Here is a 15,346-nt window from a genome sequence, read left to right on the forward strand (position 1 = left end):
AAGAAGGAAGCTTAGATAGTGAATTATACTTTCACTTCAATCAATCTCTCGTCTTCACCATCACTGGATCTAACCGCACCATGTTTTTCTTGACATCGAACCGAGGCTGCATGCAGAGGTGGGTACGAGGCTAGCATGTTTCTTACTCAATTCGTCCTTTATTTTACTTTTTAAATCATTTGTTAACATATCGTTTTCTCATGCATATGCATTTTGTACCACGGATATAAAAACCCGACTTGGGTTAATTCAAGTGAATTTTAAATTATAGACTAAAAGAATTAATTCGACTGACCTAATTTAAGAAAATAACAATTCAGTTTCAATGAAAAATCAATAGTTTTTTAATTAATATTATAAAATAATATAAATCATATTTTAGGACATCACCTAACAACTTAAACTATTGGATTGAAATGATTCTTTGATATGATATCAAAGTTTTAATAGCCAAACAATTACGAATTTAAATTTTATTATCTCTATTTATTTGATAAAAAATAAAAATAAAGTAATATGAGGATATACATGTTTCAAATTCAAAAAGCTTTTTATTTGAGGAAATGTATTTAAAAATAATATAAATTATATATTGTTATCTAACCTAGCAATTTTCTTGTAAATTTATTGATTCTTATGTTTTTTTTTTTTTTAATATAAGACTTTATGTTGTATACGAAGATGATTTAAACAAAAAAATGGACCGAGTCGTGATGGGCTTTCGAGGGATTGACAGAATTTTCTATCCAATTGAGTGCGGAATCGAAAAGGATGATCATTTGTAGGAATTCCCGATTTTATGCAAATGTCCGAAAATTGCTATCCCGTCTCCATCCAACAACTATCAAAGACTTACATGCAACTAGGAACTGTTAGGTTAAGAAGACAATAATCCTATTCAATAACATAGAAATGAAAATCATTGATTTCAAAATTAACTGTTTGATCTTAACTAGCATAATGTTTCATATATAGTTGTAAAATTTGATTAGAAGCTGAGGAGACCCATTTTAAAAAATATATATATATTATTCTAATTAATAATTTTTTCCTAAAAGAATTAATAAATTAAGGTAAGCTGAGATCATAAGATGGAAGGACTAACTTTAAAAAAAATTAAAAAAATATTATTCAAAAAAATTTTAAAAAAAAAATCAATAAAATGAGATTTGACTAGGTTAATAAATCAAATTAAATTTTTAACCAACGTAACTAATTTTTTTTTTCAACTTGAACCAATTAGGTCTCAAGTTGACCTACCTTGCTGATTTGAATTTTACCGTTATGTATCATGTTATCTTGAACTTTATAGAAACCAGATCCTCTAATATTATATATTTATAAACCTAACAAGTTATCAAAGTCATGCTGTGCCCCATCCTCCAACTTAGGGCATGTCAGTTGATTTGCACAACATTAACCCATGAAAGGTTAATAGAAAAATACACAATCTAGATTGAAAAGAAAAGTCATCGCTAAATTTAATCTTTACAAGAGGGACATGCTCTTCCCTTTTTCAGAAAGAAAAAAAAAAAGAGAAAAAAAAGTCCTGCTTTCGGGGAACACAAAGCTAATTTGACAAGTGCCAGCAAAACCTTGAAATAGAGTTGAACAAAAAAAAAAAAAAAGATTAAATTAAAAAACAAAAAAAATCAAATCATAAAAAAAAATTGATTAAACCAATTAGAATATTTTAAAAAATATTTGATTTGGTTCGGTTTTAGTTTCATAAACTTGAAACTGAAAAATCACAACCTAAACAAACTGATTTAATTAAAAATAAACCTAATCAAACCAAAAAATTAAAAATAAAAATGAACCAAAACCAAGCCCATCAAAAGTCCTAAAAATATCCACAAAAAACAATATAGTTTTGGTATTTAATATAAATAACCGAACTAAACATAACATTAACCAATCCGTCGAGTTTTAATTTTTAATATAAAATAATCAAAATGAATCAAAATCAGTATGTTGAAACCGGTTTCAATCTGATTTTTTATATGTTATAAAATTTTAATTTGATTATTTTTTATAAATAAAAATTAGAGTATACCGAAAATAATAACATTCAACTTAAAATATGATTAACAATAGCTGGCATGACCGTCTTCTCAAAGTGCCAAACTATTTTAACGTTGAGGAATAATTTTTTTCCTGTAATTTCTTTCTTCATGAATTTCAGCTAAAAACTCAATGGCTGCTTAAATTTTTCAGTATCAGGCCTCATCATTCCAAATTTCCACGAGTCTCGAAATCATGGATTTTTTTTTTTTTTTTAGGGATGCATTGCCAAATAGTGTTTGTGAAGGGAGCATTTAACTTTAGCTGTTTGCTTGAGAAAATAAACAGCTGGGCTCACCCCCATGGCCATCATGGAGTATCGACTGCATGCTTTTTTGTTTTTTTCCTTCTGGGAGGTCTGATGGTCCACTGAATTGTGCAAAACTTCGCTGTTCTAACCACTGTTATTAAAGTTGGTGTGGCTGGGCTGATTGATTTGAGACTGGCTGTCTTGTTTTCTAATTTATATTATATTTTTTTAAAAAAAAAAAAGAACTATTGATTTAGATCATCTCGTGCAATTCATAACTTGAGCTTTGTAACCGGTGAAGAGGTTGTTTGTTTTCACAATTTATTTATTTTTTTAATTTTAATTAATTTTTTTGTGTGTAATTTTAATTGTTTTGATGTATTAGTATTAAAAATTAAAAAAATATATATTATTTGAATATATTTTTAAGTAAAAAATATTTTTAAAAATAACTATTATTATTACAGTATTAAATACTACCCGACTATAAATCAATTTTAATAACTATAGTTACAATATGTACTATTATAAAATTTACAAGTAAATAAATACATCAGCACGGATGAATTTGTGGGAAAAAAAAACGTGGAAGAAGCTTCCTGGGCTATATTCAAGTATTGACTCAACCATGAACATTAATCCAACAACATGTTATTGAGTTAAAATGTGATATGTTATCTATCAGTACCAATAAAAAGGAAAATCATGTTTATTTATCTTTATATTTTATATTAATTTTTCTACATTTTCATCTAAATATAATTATTTATTATTTATCCATATATTTTCATATCAATTTTCAATCTATTTCATTGTAAACAGAAAAAAAAAAAAAATACCAGCGTCTAAAAAACTTAAATTCAATCTGATTTATAATAAAAAAGAATATTCAAGAAAAAATTGAACTAATTCTTCCAACAACAAAAAATAGTTTAAATTTTCTTCACTTGTGCTAGCATTCGGTGTTAGGTTCCCATCTCAACAGCACGATTTTTGGATGGGAGTTCCTGGGAAAGTTTGTCATTGTTAATCCTGATTTTGAAGATTTTTTATTTTTTTAGTTTTAGATTAATAAATTTTTTATTTTAATTTATTGATGCTAAAAATAAAATAAAAATAATATTTTAATATATTTTTAAGTAAAAATAATTATATATATATATATATAAAATCTCTGCTGTACTGGTCGAAATGTACTTGGCTAACCCTTTGAATACAAAATTGAACCACTGTTATAAACCATGTTTGACCACGTTTCTCAGCCGTAAAAAAGTTTGACAAATTTTTTGTTAGACTGTTTTTCCACGAAGAATAAGAACTGTGGGGCTTTATATATATATATATATAGCATAAACCATGGATTATAATCTAATTTCAACTCTGTGAATATAGATATGAACTGACACCAATAAATAAGTTTCATAATTATTTATCGGTTTAGCAGTACAGTGCGATTGAATAATACTTTTGAGAATTTTTATTTTTTTAGATTCAATTTTTATTATTTTAATGTATTAATATAAAAATAAATTTTAAAAAATAAAAAATATTAATTTAATACATTTAAAAATAATAATATAAAAAGCAATATTCATTTCACTATCAAATAAGCTATTATTCAATAAATAATTAATAAAGTATGAATATTATCAAATTTAACTTAAAACTTTGATGTAAATTTAACCCGAGACATATGCATTTATATTATATAAATGTAAAACATTTATATTTATTATAATCCATATTAGACTATTTTGACCACGTTTCTCAGCCATAAAAAAGTTTGACAATTTTTTTTGTTAGACTATTTTACCACGAAGAATAAAACTGTGTGACTTTTATGTATATATATCATAAACCATGGATTATAATCTAATTTCAACTCTGTGAATATAGATATGAACTGACACCGATAAATAATTTTCATAATTATTTCACGGTTTTGAAGTGCGGTTGGATAATACTTTAATTTTTTTATAATTATTTTAATATGTTAATATTAAAAATAAATTTTAAAAAATAAAAAAATATTAATTTAATATATTAAAAAAATAAAAAAATATATTTATTACATTCTCAAACAAGTTTTTATTCAGTAAATAATTAATAAATTATAAATACTATCAAATTCAACTTAAAACTTGATGTAAATTTAACCCGAGACGTGTGCATTCATATTATATACATACATGTAAAGCATTTATATTTATTATAATCCATATAATATATACAAAGATTTATAATATTTATCACGAACTCACCTCAAATGGAAGCCCCGCTATAAACAAAAGTCTCTTAGTTTGACCACGTTTCTCAACCAAAAAAAAAAAAGGAAAAGAAAAGTAAGTTTGACAATTTTTTCGATGGACTAATTTTCCAGGGAGAAGGAGAAGAACCGCGGGGCTTTCTTTCTTTCTTTCTTTCCGTTTGTATCATAATAATAACCAGGGACGATAATCTAATTTACCTGAATGGATAAGTTTCCTTTGATTTGCTCGATGAGAGAGTAATAAATAAAACATATTTAAACTTAATTCAAAACACACACATGCATATATACATGTATGTATTCTTTTATTTTACATTAAATAATAAATAATACTCAGATAAACTTGATAAATATAATATAAATATTTAAATTCGTCATGCCCCGTGTGTAATAAATAATCTTTGACACCCAAGGGGTGTCTAGGATTATAGTCCAGGTATTTTTTATAATATTTTTATTAAAAAAATATACTAAAATGATTTTTTTTCATTTTTAAGATGATCACATGTAAATCATCATGAAAAATAAAATATATATATATATATATATTAAATTAATATTTTTTTAAAAAATAGAAGTACCTTAAAAAACATTTAAAAACACAAGAGAAGTTATGACAAATAATCCTTAAGTGTCATTCTGGACAAGAATATTGGGAGGCTTTGTAGTTTTCAAAATTCATAGTACATCGTTAGGTGAGCTAAACTTTAGGGTAGCTGAACTTATATAAGAGACTCTTGCTCAGCAAATTATTATGAAATACATTAAGAGGCCATTTGTATTGTGTTTTGAAAAATATTAAAAAAAAATTGATTTATTTTTTTATTTTTTTATTCAAATTATTTTTTTAGTGTTTTCGGATCATTTTTATGTGATAAAATTTAAAAATAAAAAAAATATTATTTCAATGTATTTATAAATAAAAAATACTTTAAAAAGCAATCATTACCATAATATTGAATAAGCTCTGAAATATGTAGGGTTTTAATCATAACAAATCACATTTAAAAGCTTATTTTAACCTTATTTGCATAAGTGTTTTGTTTTTTTTTTCTTTGTTTTTTTTTTCCAGTCAATATTGTTTTTTAATTTTATCATTTAATATTAGATTTTTTTTTATTAAGTTATTCCATTATCATGACACGGATCGCAAGTTGGTGGCTAACCTCGTTGACTCGATTTTTTTTAATTAACTTTTTTCCTTTTAATTCCATCATCTAATGCTGGGTAAATTGAAAATTAAACTTCATGATTTGTTTTTTTTTTTTTTTTTTACTTTCTATTGGGTTATTTCGACCCCAAAAATAATGCTTAATAGGTTAAATTAGTCTTATAACCAGAGTCATGAATTTAACAAGTTAAATCAGGTTGTTTTTTTTTCCTTGAGAGATTATCTTCATCTTGATACCCGGATTATGAGTTTAGCAGATTGACCTGAGTTATTTTTTAATCTCATCCTTAAACACCAAGTTGATTGAGAATTGAATTTTGTAATTTTTTTAAAATTATTTTCTATGAGATTATCTTGATTTTATAACCGAAGTTATGACTTTAATAAGTTAATCCAGTTCATTTTTTTAGAATCTTTCTTTTTTCAGAAAAAATTTTTATCCTTCAATATTTGATTGATTAAAAATTATATTTTATAATTTATTTTGATTTGTTTTCTATAAAGTTATTATAGTTTCATAATTCAGTTCACAAATTTAATATGTTAACATGAATCATTTCAATATAATATTATTCTAATAATAATAAAATATCATTTTAAAATTATTTTACAATCAAATTTTATTTTTATAGGTTGTTCTAATTACTTTTAAATCAACAAAGTCAACCATATCTTATTAAAAACAAGCTCATCGCAATTTTATTTTTTTTACACTATAAAAAATCAATTATTAACAACAATTAAATGTATTTTTTACTTTGAAGAAAAATTTAATCAGATGCACGGCGAATTAATCTAGTAAGAATTATTACCCATTCACCCGTGCTACTGTCATTATCCTGCTTGCATGAATAATTCCGGGAGTGCTCTGAGATCATGTTCTGTCAGTAGTAACATTTTTTTAAAACAATAATAATAATAATCAAGTGAGATAAATAACATCATTTATTTCTCCAACAGCGATATTTAGAATTTAACACCAAGAACCATTTTTATTCCCTGGAATTTAACGAGATCTTTATATTTCTTTTAACTATTCTTACCGTTGTATTTATTCAATAGAAGATCAATGAGGTAGCACTCCCTTTCTGACGTTAGAATCCAACAAAAAAAGAAAAAAAAAAGAGAAGAGAAGATTAACGTTAACAATTAACTAGCAAATATAATAAAAAATTATCTAATAGGTGATACAATAACAAGAATTTAAGATCAAAAAGTTTGATTTTCCTATGGTTTCATATTCAAGTCCTATAGTTGCTAATATTAATGATTATTAGAGGCCTATCTGGTCGTTAATTTTAGAACCCGTAAGGATTAGTTGAGGTAAACATAAACTGACTCGAACATAAATTAAAAAAAAATAAAGTAAAAGATATATGAAAAACAGTATATTCTTGCCATTATATTTATTCAATGAAAGATCAATGAGGTAGCTCTCCCTTTCTAACGCTAGAATCCAACAAAAAAAAGAAGAGAGAAGATTAACATTAACAATCAACTAACAAATGTAGTAAAAAACCATCTAGGAAGTGATTCAGTAATAAAAGTTTGAGATTAAAAAGTTTGCTTTCTTTGTGATTTTATGTTCAAGCTCTATAGTTGCTAATATTGATGGCTATTGAAGGCTTACCTGGTTATTAACTTTAGGGCCCATAAAATGACTCGAACACCCACATAAATTAAAAAAAAATGAAGTAAAAGATTTGAGAAAAATAGTACATTCTTACCATTATATTTTATTCAATTTGGATGTTCTAACGTGTTTGATATATCATTAAATATCTTAATATTAAATTAGAGATCAATTTTACAAAACTTAATTTTATGTTGTTTTTAAAAAATAAATAAAAATTAAAGAACCAAAAATTACATTAAAAAAATAACCAAAAATTTTGTAGAGTACAAGCCAGCTGCTATATAATCCAAAATAATTTAAAAAAAAAAAAAAAAAATTTTGGTCCAATCCGGCTAGAGGATGATGACAGCAGACGTTGGATTCCAACGTCAGAAAGATGACAAGGTCAAAAGCGCACAGCAACTTTGAATGACCACTCGGCTCCAGTAATGCCACGTATTAATACCTTGAACCACATGGACTACCTGTGCAAGTTGCACGCTATGATTTTCAATCATCTTTCAAAATAGGAGTCAACATGGACATAACATTTGTGTAATAAAAAATCATTTGCGGGGTTCTCAGAGGTTAGGGTAAAAAAAATTGTGTTTATAAATTATATATTAAGATTTTATTTAACGTGTGTTTGATAATGTGATGTAAGATATTTTTTATTGTTTTTATAGGGTAAAAACACTTTTAAAAAAATTATTTTTTTTACTTTAATTTTTTTATGTATTTTTAAATTATTTTGATATGTTGAAGTAAAAAATAAGTTTTAAAATTTTTAAATTTTTTTTTGAAATATTTTCAAGCAAAAAACACTTTAAAAAATAATTAATTATTATAACTGAGCTATAAAATATTTTTTTAATTGGAAATATATTAAAATAATTATTTTTTATTGAAATCATTAAAAAACATATATATAAAAAATCAATTTAATTTTTTTTCATATGAAAAACAATTTAAAAATAAATTGTATCGCAAAAATAAATACACCTTTAATAGGTGATGTAGAGTTCGAATCTCTCTGTTTGGTTTCATCTAGTTAAATTAATAAAATTTAGTATAAGATATTAATATATCTATGTAAATTTTAAATTTAAAAATTACTTTTTAATTGAAATATTTTTTAATAATTAGTGTTATTAAAATTTTTTTAAAATATATTTAAATTAAAAGTATATAAAAATAATTTATCTGAAAAAATAACCCTATAAATTCTGAATAAAAAAATTAGTATAATGGTGTTATCAAATTGTGGGATACGTATTAGTATGATGTCATCAACGAGATATTTCATAGATGAAAAATTAAAATTTTGCGGCAGTCAGCATCAACGATTAAAAAAAAAGGAGGACCTCTTCGCAAAAATATAGAGTCCAGAGCGAGAGAGACGTGGCAGGCCACATTTGCTATGTTTATCTTGTAGAGGCAGGCAACGTGTGGGCAACCAAAACCCAGACGACGACATTTTCCATTTTCATCTTCTTCTCCTTGCCAAGAAAAGAAATTACAATACAAGAAAAGTCATTCAAAAGTTATAGTCTTATAGATTTAAGTTACCATCCTTTTATTAGAAATGGCGGCGCATTTGTTCACACGATGATTCATCAATTTAAGAATTTATTTAGAAATGTGATTATGAATTATTTTTTAAAATATTTTTTGTATTGAAAATACATTAAAAGAATAAGTTTTTTAATTTTTTAAAAATTATTTTTGAGATAAGGACATCAAAACGATTTAAAACATATAAAAAAAATTTAATTTTTAGTACTTTTTTTTTAAAAAACACAAGTATATTATATTTCCAAACACTATCCTAGTATTTAATTTGAGTGGGTTTTATATTGAATTTGGTTAAAAGCTGATTTAATTGATCTTAGAAGTCGTGAATCAATTAAAACTCGAGTGAAATCCAATTTAATTTTTTTTTTAAAATGATATTGTCTCAACTTTTTAATTTTTTTTTACAAGGAGAGGATAGGGTGTCTAACTTTGATCTGAACCCAAACAACAACATTTTTTTATTTTCATCCTTTTAGTTTTGCTGTTTTTCCTCTTGTGAAAAGAAATTACAATCCAAGTAAAAACAGTAGAAATTAAGTTTATCATGCATGGTGGCTTTCATTCCTTATTTGTTTACAAGGAGAGGCGATTTTAAGAATACAGTAGCTGTCTAATTGAAGAACAGGACGAGCTAGGTTAATCATTTAGTTGTCTAAAGTATCATTTCTTTTTGCATTTTATAGACACGAGCAAGTTATAATCATTTTCCCCATGAAATAACTTAAAGGGACTTTACAAAGGCTAAGTCAACATGCACAACATTTTTGCATTATATCTTGTCACACGAAAGGTATTGTCTTCATTAAACAATTTTCAATAAACTTAACGATGAAACATGCATGTCTAAATAATGAAATTAATGACATCGAGAGATTACCAAAAATGTTTTTCGTTCCGTTATAATTTCGAGTTTTTTTTTTTTTTTTTTTTAATGGTTTGTAAATTAATTCCGTGGGCTGATTTAAGAAGGATACCCCCACTACTTGTAAAAAAAAATAAAAATGAAGATCGAATGGGTGATGTCTTGGAAGGCTATGCCAACTAACTTAATTCAGTTGTTATTATAATTGTCGGCATGTCCACTTCAAAAGAAAAAGAAAAAACGATGCCCCCTTGAAATCTAAATAATTTCATCCGAGGCCCTCTTGAAAGCTTAATGTATCAAACAGGATTCAATCTCTGAAAAGCATGGTTAGTGGAGATATCCAGTAAGTTAAGCAGGATCAAAGCATTCAACAACAACATTTAATCTCCAATCCAAGTATATGATTGATCTGGGATACTCAATCATAATCTTTTATATTTTTCTTCTTTTTCTTGTTGCCCGTAATTGAATCTCGCGCAGTACTACTTGTGTAGCAACGGAGTTTGCATCCCACTGATGTGGGGCTCTAACGAGAAGAACAGCATGTCTCAGATCATAAACTGCAATATAGGATTTCTAAATCTCAAGTACTGATTAATAAAGAATTTACAGAGAGATTTGAGCATATGAGGATCTCAAAAGCTAGCACCAAAAAGAAGAACTCATACAAAGTAAGCTCAACTGGCCATAAATTAACCAGTTAATTAAGCACATCTAACTGGAAAGATTCATGGAAAAGGCTTGGCTGAAGCATGCCCATGAAGCTCCCTTCCATGGACGGGAAAAACTCTCCGTCAAGTGACCCAAGAAAAGACTCGGAGCTTGTTGTTGATGGTGACTGATCATGACACGAGTTCGTCAAAGGAAACACCGATGGATGATGATCATATTCAGCCGTTTGGTGAGGGATTTCAAGAGAGTCATGAGCACCATTAATGTCCATGAACCGTTCGGCATCGGAGTCCTTGCCGGTGAGTTCCTGAACAAGAGCTCTAAACTTTGAGGCACTAGTCTTGACCTTCATAGGGCTAGATATGTAGACAACTTTGACAGCCTTTTTACCTCTCTTGGTATGTGATCCCTTGCCGCTCTTCATGTTCGCCCCAAGTACATCCATGGCGTAAAAAGAGAGATTCTACGTGTTTGTATGTAGATAGAAGTTCTGATGATTTCACGTCATGCACTGAACATCTTATATAAGGTTTTTTAGACAAGGTACGGACTGTTGGCACAACCAGGAGTTTCCCAGAAGGTGGTTAATTTGCCTTGGAAAACCAGGAAAAAGGAGGTAAAGAAAAATTGACATGGATCTATCAATGGACCCAAAGGAAAGGTGAAAGGAACCTGTGTGATTAATTAAATGCAAGATTTTTGCCTCGTTCGATGGCCCACAAGTATATGACACGAGGGCTGTGATTTCCCAGAAGGTGATAAGCTTGGAAAAAAGATTTTCAGACAATAAGTTAAGCTAATACTAGTAGGTGGTGCTGCTCATAACCCTATGGTCAATGGAAGATTCTGTAAAGCTGCTTGGATGACCCGTAATTTTATGGGATGTTTGCGACAGCTAGAGTAGGATAAGACAGTGAGGCTTCCGTTCAATGTAACTAGAGGGGGAAATGGATAGAAGCACGTGCGCAGCCTCATGAGACTATGGAAAAGCTAACCCTTTGAAATCATGACCCGAGACTTGGCTGGAGATTACAAAAACCCTAGGGACCCCCTGTAGAAATTAAGAATTCTATCTGCTTACGCAGACTAATTCAAGGTGCTCTAGCTAAGTTGGGTCCATCCAAGATATTTATGGTCAATTAACACAGTCTTAATACCTGAAAGAATTAATTAATGGGGTTGATTATGATTCGTTGTTAAGAAGTTCACGGCTTATTGAGATTAGAAACAAACAGTAAGGTTGAATTTATGAATTTACTTCAATCAAATTACGGATCGATAAAACGTTTTCATCTTCGATATTCATTAGAAACTTATATATGGTCAAGAAATTAAACTTATATATATATATATATATATATATATATATATATATAGATAATAAAAGCTTCAATTATGCTGACAGTACTGCTGTGAGGTGCTCGGAAATGGTGGAGGTGGATGTCCTGTTCATTCAATGGTGTCCCTGTCACCATCCCTCTCAACTTTTGTTCATAGCGCATCCATTTTTTCCAAGAGGATTTAATTAGATTGCATGCTTGTCAACTTGTGTTATTAAAAATGGCAGACACCTAAACGTTGTCTTCCTTGTCGCCTCTGTGTCGATGTAAATATATCTGGGTTGGCTGAGCTAAAATACTGAAAATGGTCAAGAATAAATTAGAAATATGACTATACAATATATTTATATTACGACAAATTTCAATTAATTCTTAGAGTGAATCATTTATCAATCATCCTTGATTCTTTGTCTGTTTGGCTCTTGCGAGCCTTGATAGCTTGGCGTATAACAAGATTATGGTGACTGGTGTCCGTTTTATACGGTAACTAGGGGAATATCTTTGGAGTATTTGCTCTGTGTAAGGGTGTTGTAATGAAGATTGAAAAGAATACAAGGGTGTCGGTTTTATACAAAATAAATATCTTTTTTTTTTTAAATATAATAATATTATAGGCAGAGATATCCTGAAAAAATATATACAATAAAAAATGAAAATTATGAACTTTTATCTTAAACTCATAAGTTTTTTTTTTTGTAGAAAAATAAAAAACTAAAAAGTCTGTTTTCAATTATATTAATGGGGACAAATCATTAATAAGATAATAAGTATAATAAGTTACTTAAAAGATCTTTTGTATACCTATGAGTATAGAAAAATTATTATCTGAAATATAAATAACCTATACAATTGTCTAAATGAAGATGTGTGACTGTTTTTAATACCTTCAATATTTTTAATTTAGGAGATCATCTAAGATCAGACATATATAGCATTAAAACATGGCAATAGTTGAATCCAAGTTTTTTAAGGGTCTAACATATTTATCAGATTCACGTTATCTTGAGTTTGACTAATTGTCGTATCCAATTACTTTGGATATGATATATTTGCCCATGCTTAATTCTGTAAAATATCCAGATTAATTTGCTAACACGGTCAATCCAGACTTTACCTAGTCGTCAAAAACCAACTCTTTAATTATTATTATTTTTAATTAAAATAACATTATTTAAATCTTTTTTTTTAAGGATTGCTCACAAATCAAGTTTTACAATTATGCTCATGGTGGGTTTTTTAATCTTCTGTAAATAAAATTGAAGTGAATTGAACATTGGAACTACAAAGACAATCAACGATCAACGATCAACGAAGATATATATTATATTAATAATTACATTTATAACGTGTAGTGTATTTGGCCACCCATTTGTTTAACTTCCCTCGAACCTTTTTATAAGAAAACATGCCCACTCAGAATTTGTGGTTGATGAAGTCTTGATTACACGCACACACTCTAGAAATCGTCTTAAGGAAATGATTAAAAATTAAATTTGAAAAACTAGGTATACTACTACCATGTTATTTTTATAACATTTTTTAAAAAAAACTGTCAAATCAATATATTTAGTACAGAGTATAATTACAAAACCTAAGCGTGACTGACGGGTTATTCCAGTAGCTTGACAACCCAAAACCTAGTACAGTCCAAATTTCATTTCAACTTGATAAAAAAAAAAATAAAAAAAAATTAAGACTAATCTGCTATCCAGGCCTCGGACCAGTTGAAACCCCCGAGCGAGGCAACACAACAATGGTACCGACAACCATTTGGTGCTCTCTGTTTACCAGACTCAATTTTTAAATGTGTGGGCTTGCTCTTAGGTTTAGAAGTTCGGTTAGGCCTCAACAGAACAAAATATGTTGGGTTCTAGCTGAAACCCAAACAATTTAGATTCTGTGACCGTGTTCATGTGGTCTAAATCTGTGATCGTGTTCATGTTGTATAAAACTTGAACTCACTGCCTCTATTAAGGAAATAATCCTGACATTCTTCAGAACGCCCTTTTCAGTCCAGAAGTAGCCAAAGCTACAGCATCTCGTGAGAGACTGTTAATTGATTAGTCTTCACACATCGGTGTTAGGATATTGAATTGTTGCGTTCTAATCATGTCTGTACAGATTTATTTCCTTCTAGCTGGAAGTTGTCTGTGTGCTCTTCCCTTCTATTGCAGTTTTTCTTCCCCGGATACAGAGACATTCATTCTGTCTTGTACACTGCTGTCAAACATCGTTTCGTCTATTCTATTCTGTGTTCTAAGATAGTAATCAAAAGCTGCTTAACATGTTTGAGCACCCACACCACATGGGTTCGCACCTTCAGAACTTCCCAGGCATACCCCCCCTCCACCCTCCATCTCCCATCACTAGACCAGGCAATTTAACAACTCCAGAAAGCTCTGTTTCGGAATTGAAAGTGATAATGTGAAGGTTACAAGTCAATCAATGAAATCTGCTACCTACAAATATCTCTGTTCTTTTGAATTCTATAATGGCAATGGCAAACTTCCTTGGAAGTTGTCCATTTCCCTGTCTCAGAAGAGTAGATAAAGGAATATGAATTTGAAACCGATTTTGAAGCTTGAATGCTCACCAACTTATAACATGGTTGTTGTTCATTGAACTACCAAATGGATTGAAAGCTAATCCTTTTGATTTGATTTCTATGCAGGTGAGGGTTACTGGCAGACTTCGATTGTGGAAAGTTTCTCCTGGAGGTGCAGAAAGGCTTTCGGGATTTGAAGTTGGTGATTGGGTACGCTTTAAACCTCGTCTGGGGACCAGACCAGGTTATGATTACATGTTTTAAATTAAAAAAACTTTCATTTAAATAAATGATTAATACCACAAAGTAATATTTATGATTAATAGTACAAGAAATTGCGTGAGTGTAAAAATTTCTAGTTAAAAAAAAAAATTACTTGAAAAGGTATTCGGAGAATAATATAAATGACCTCACAAGATGAGATAATTATTTGACACACAGCATACAAGAGACGGGTTATCTAGAACTGACTTGTTGTATCCGTAAAGGAAGGTGGATTGCTCATCACATAGATGTTGAACAGGTATCTTGTTTCAAAGCTGGGCAGCATGTTGGAAAAGCTACCCGTGGACTGCTCATCACATAGATGTTGAAAAGGTACCTTGTTTCAAAGTGCGGCAGCATGTTGAAAAGGTACCTTGTTTCAAAGTGTGGCAGCATGTTGAAAAGGTACCTGTGGATTGCTCATCACAGGAGGTACCACCTTGTTGAAAAGGCACCTCCTGCAGATCTTGAGGTTGAACAGATATTTGAAGTGTGAGTGGGAGAAACTGAGAGAAGATGTTAGTAGCTGGAAATCTGTTGCACCAGGCAGTGGTTTTGTCGTACAGGGTATAAGATATGATGGAGATAACTGGGGAAGCTTATATGTTGGTTTTAGTGGGGAGCAAGAAAGATGGGCGGGACCTACCTCCCATCTTGAAAGAGCTGAAAGACTCATGATTGGGCAGAAGGTTAGGGTTAAACTTTCTGTGAAGCAG

The sequence above is a fragment of the Populus alba genome, chromosome 3 (genome assembly GCF_005239225.2).
Source record: "Populus alba chromosome 3, ASM523922v2, whole genome shotgun sequence".
NCBI lineage: Eukaryota > Viridiplantae > Streptophyta > Magnoliopsida > Malpighiales > Salicaceae > Populus > Populus alba.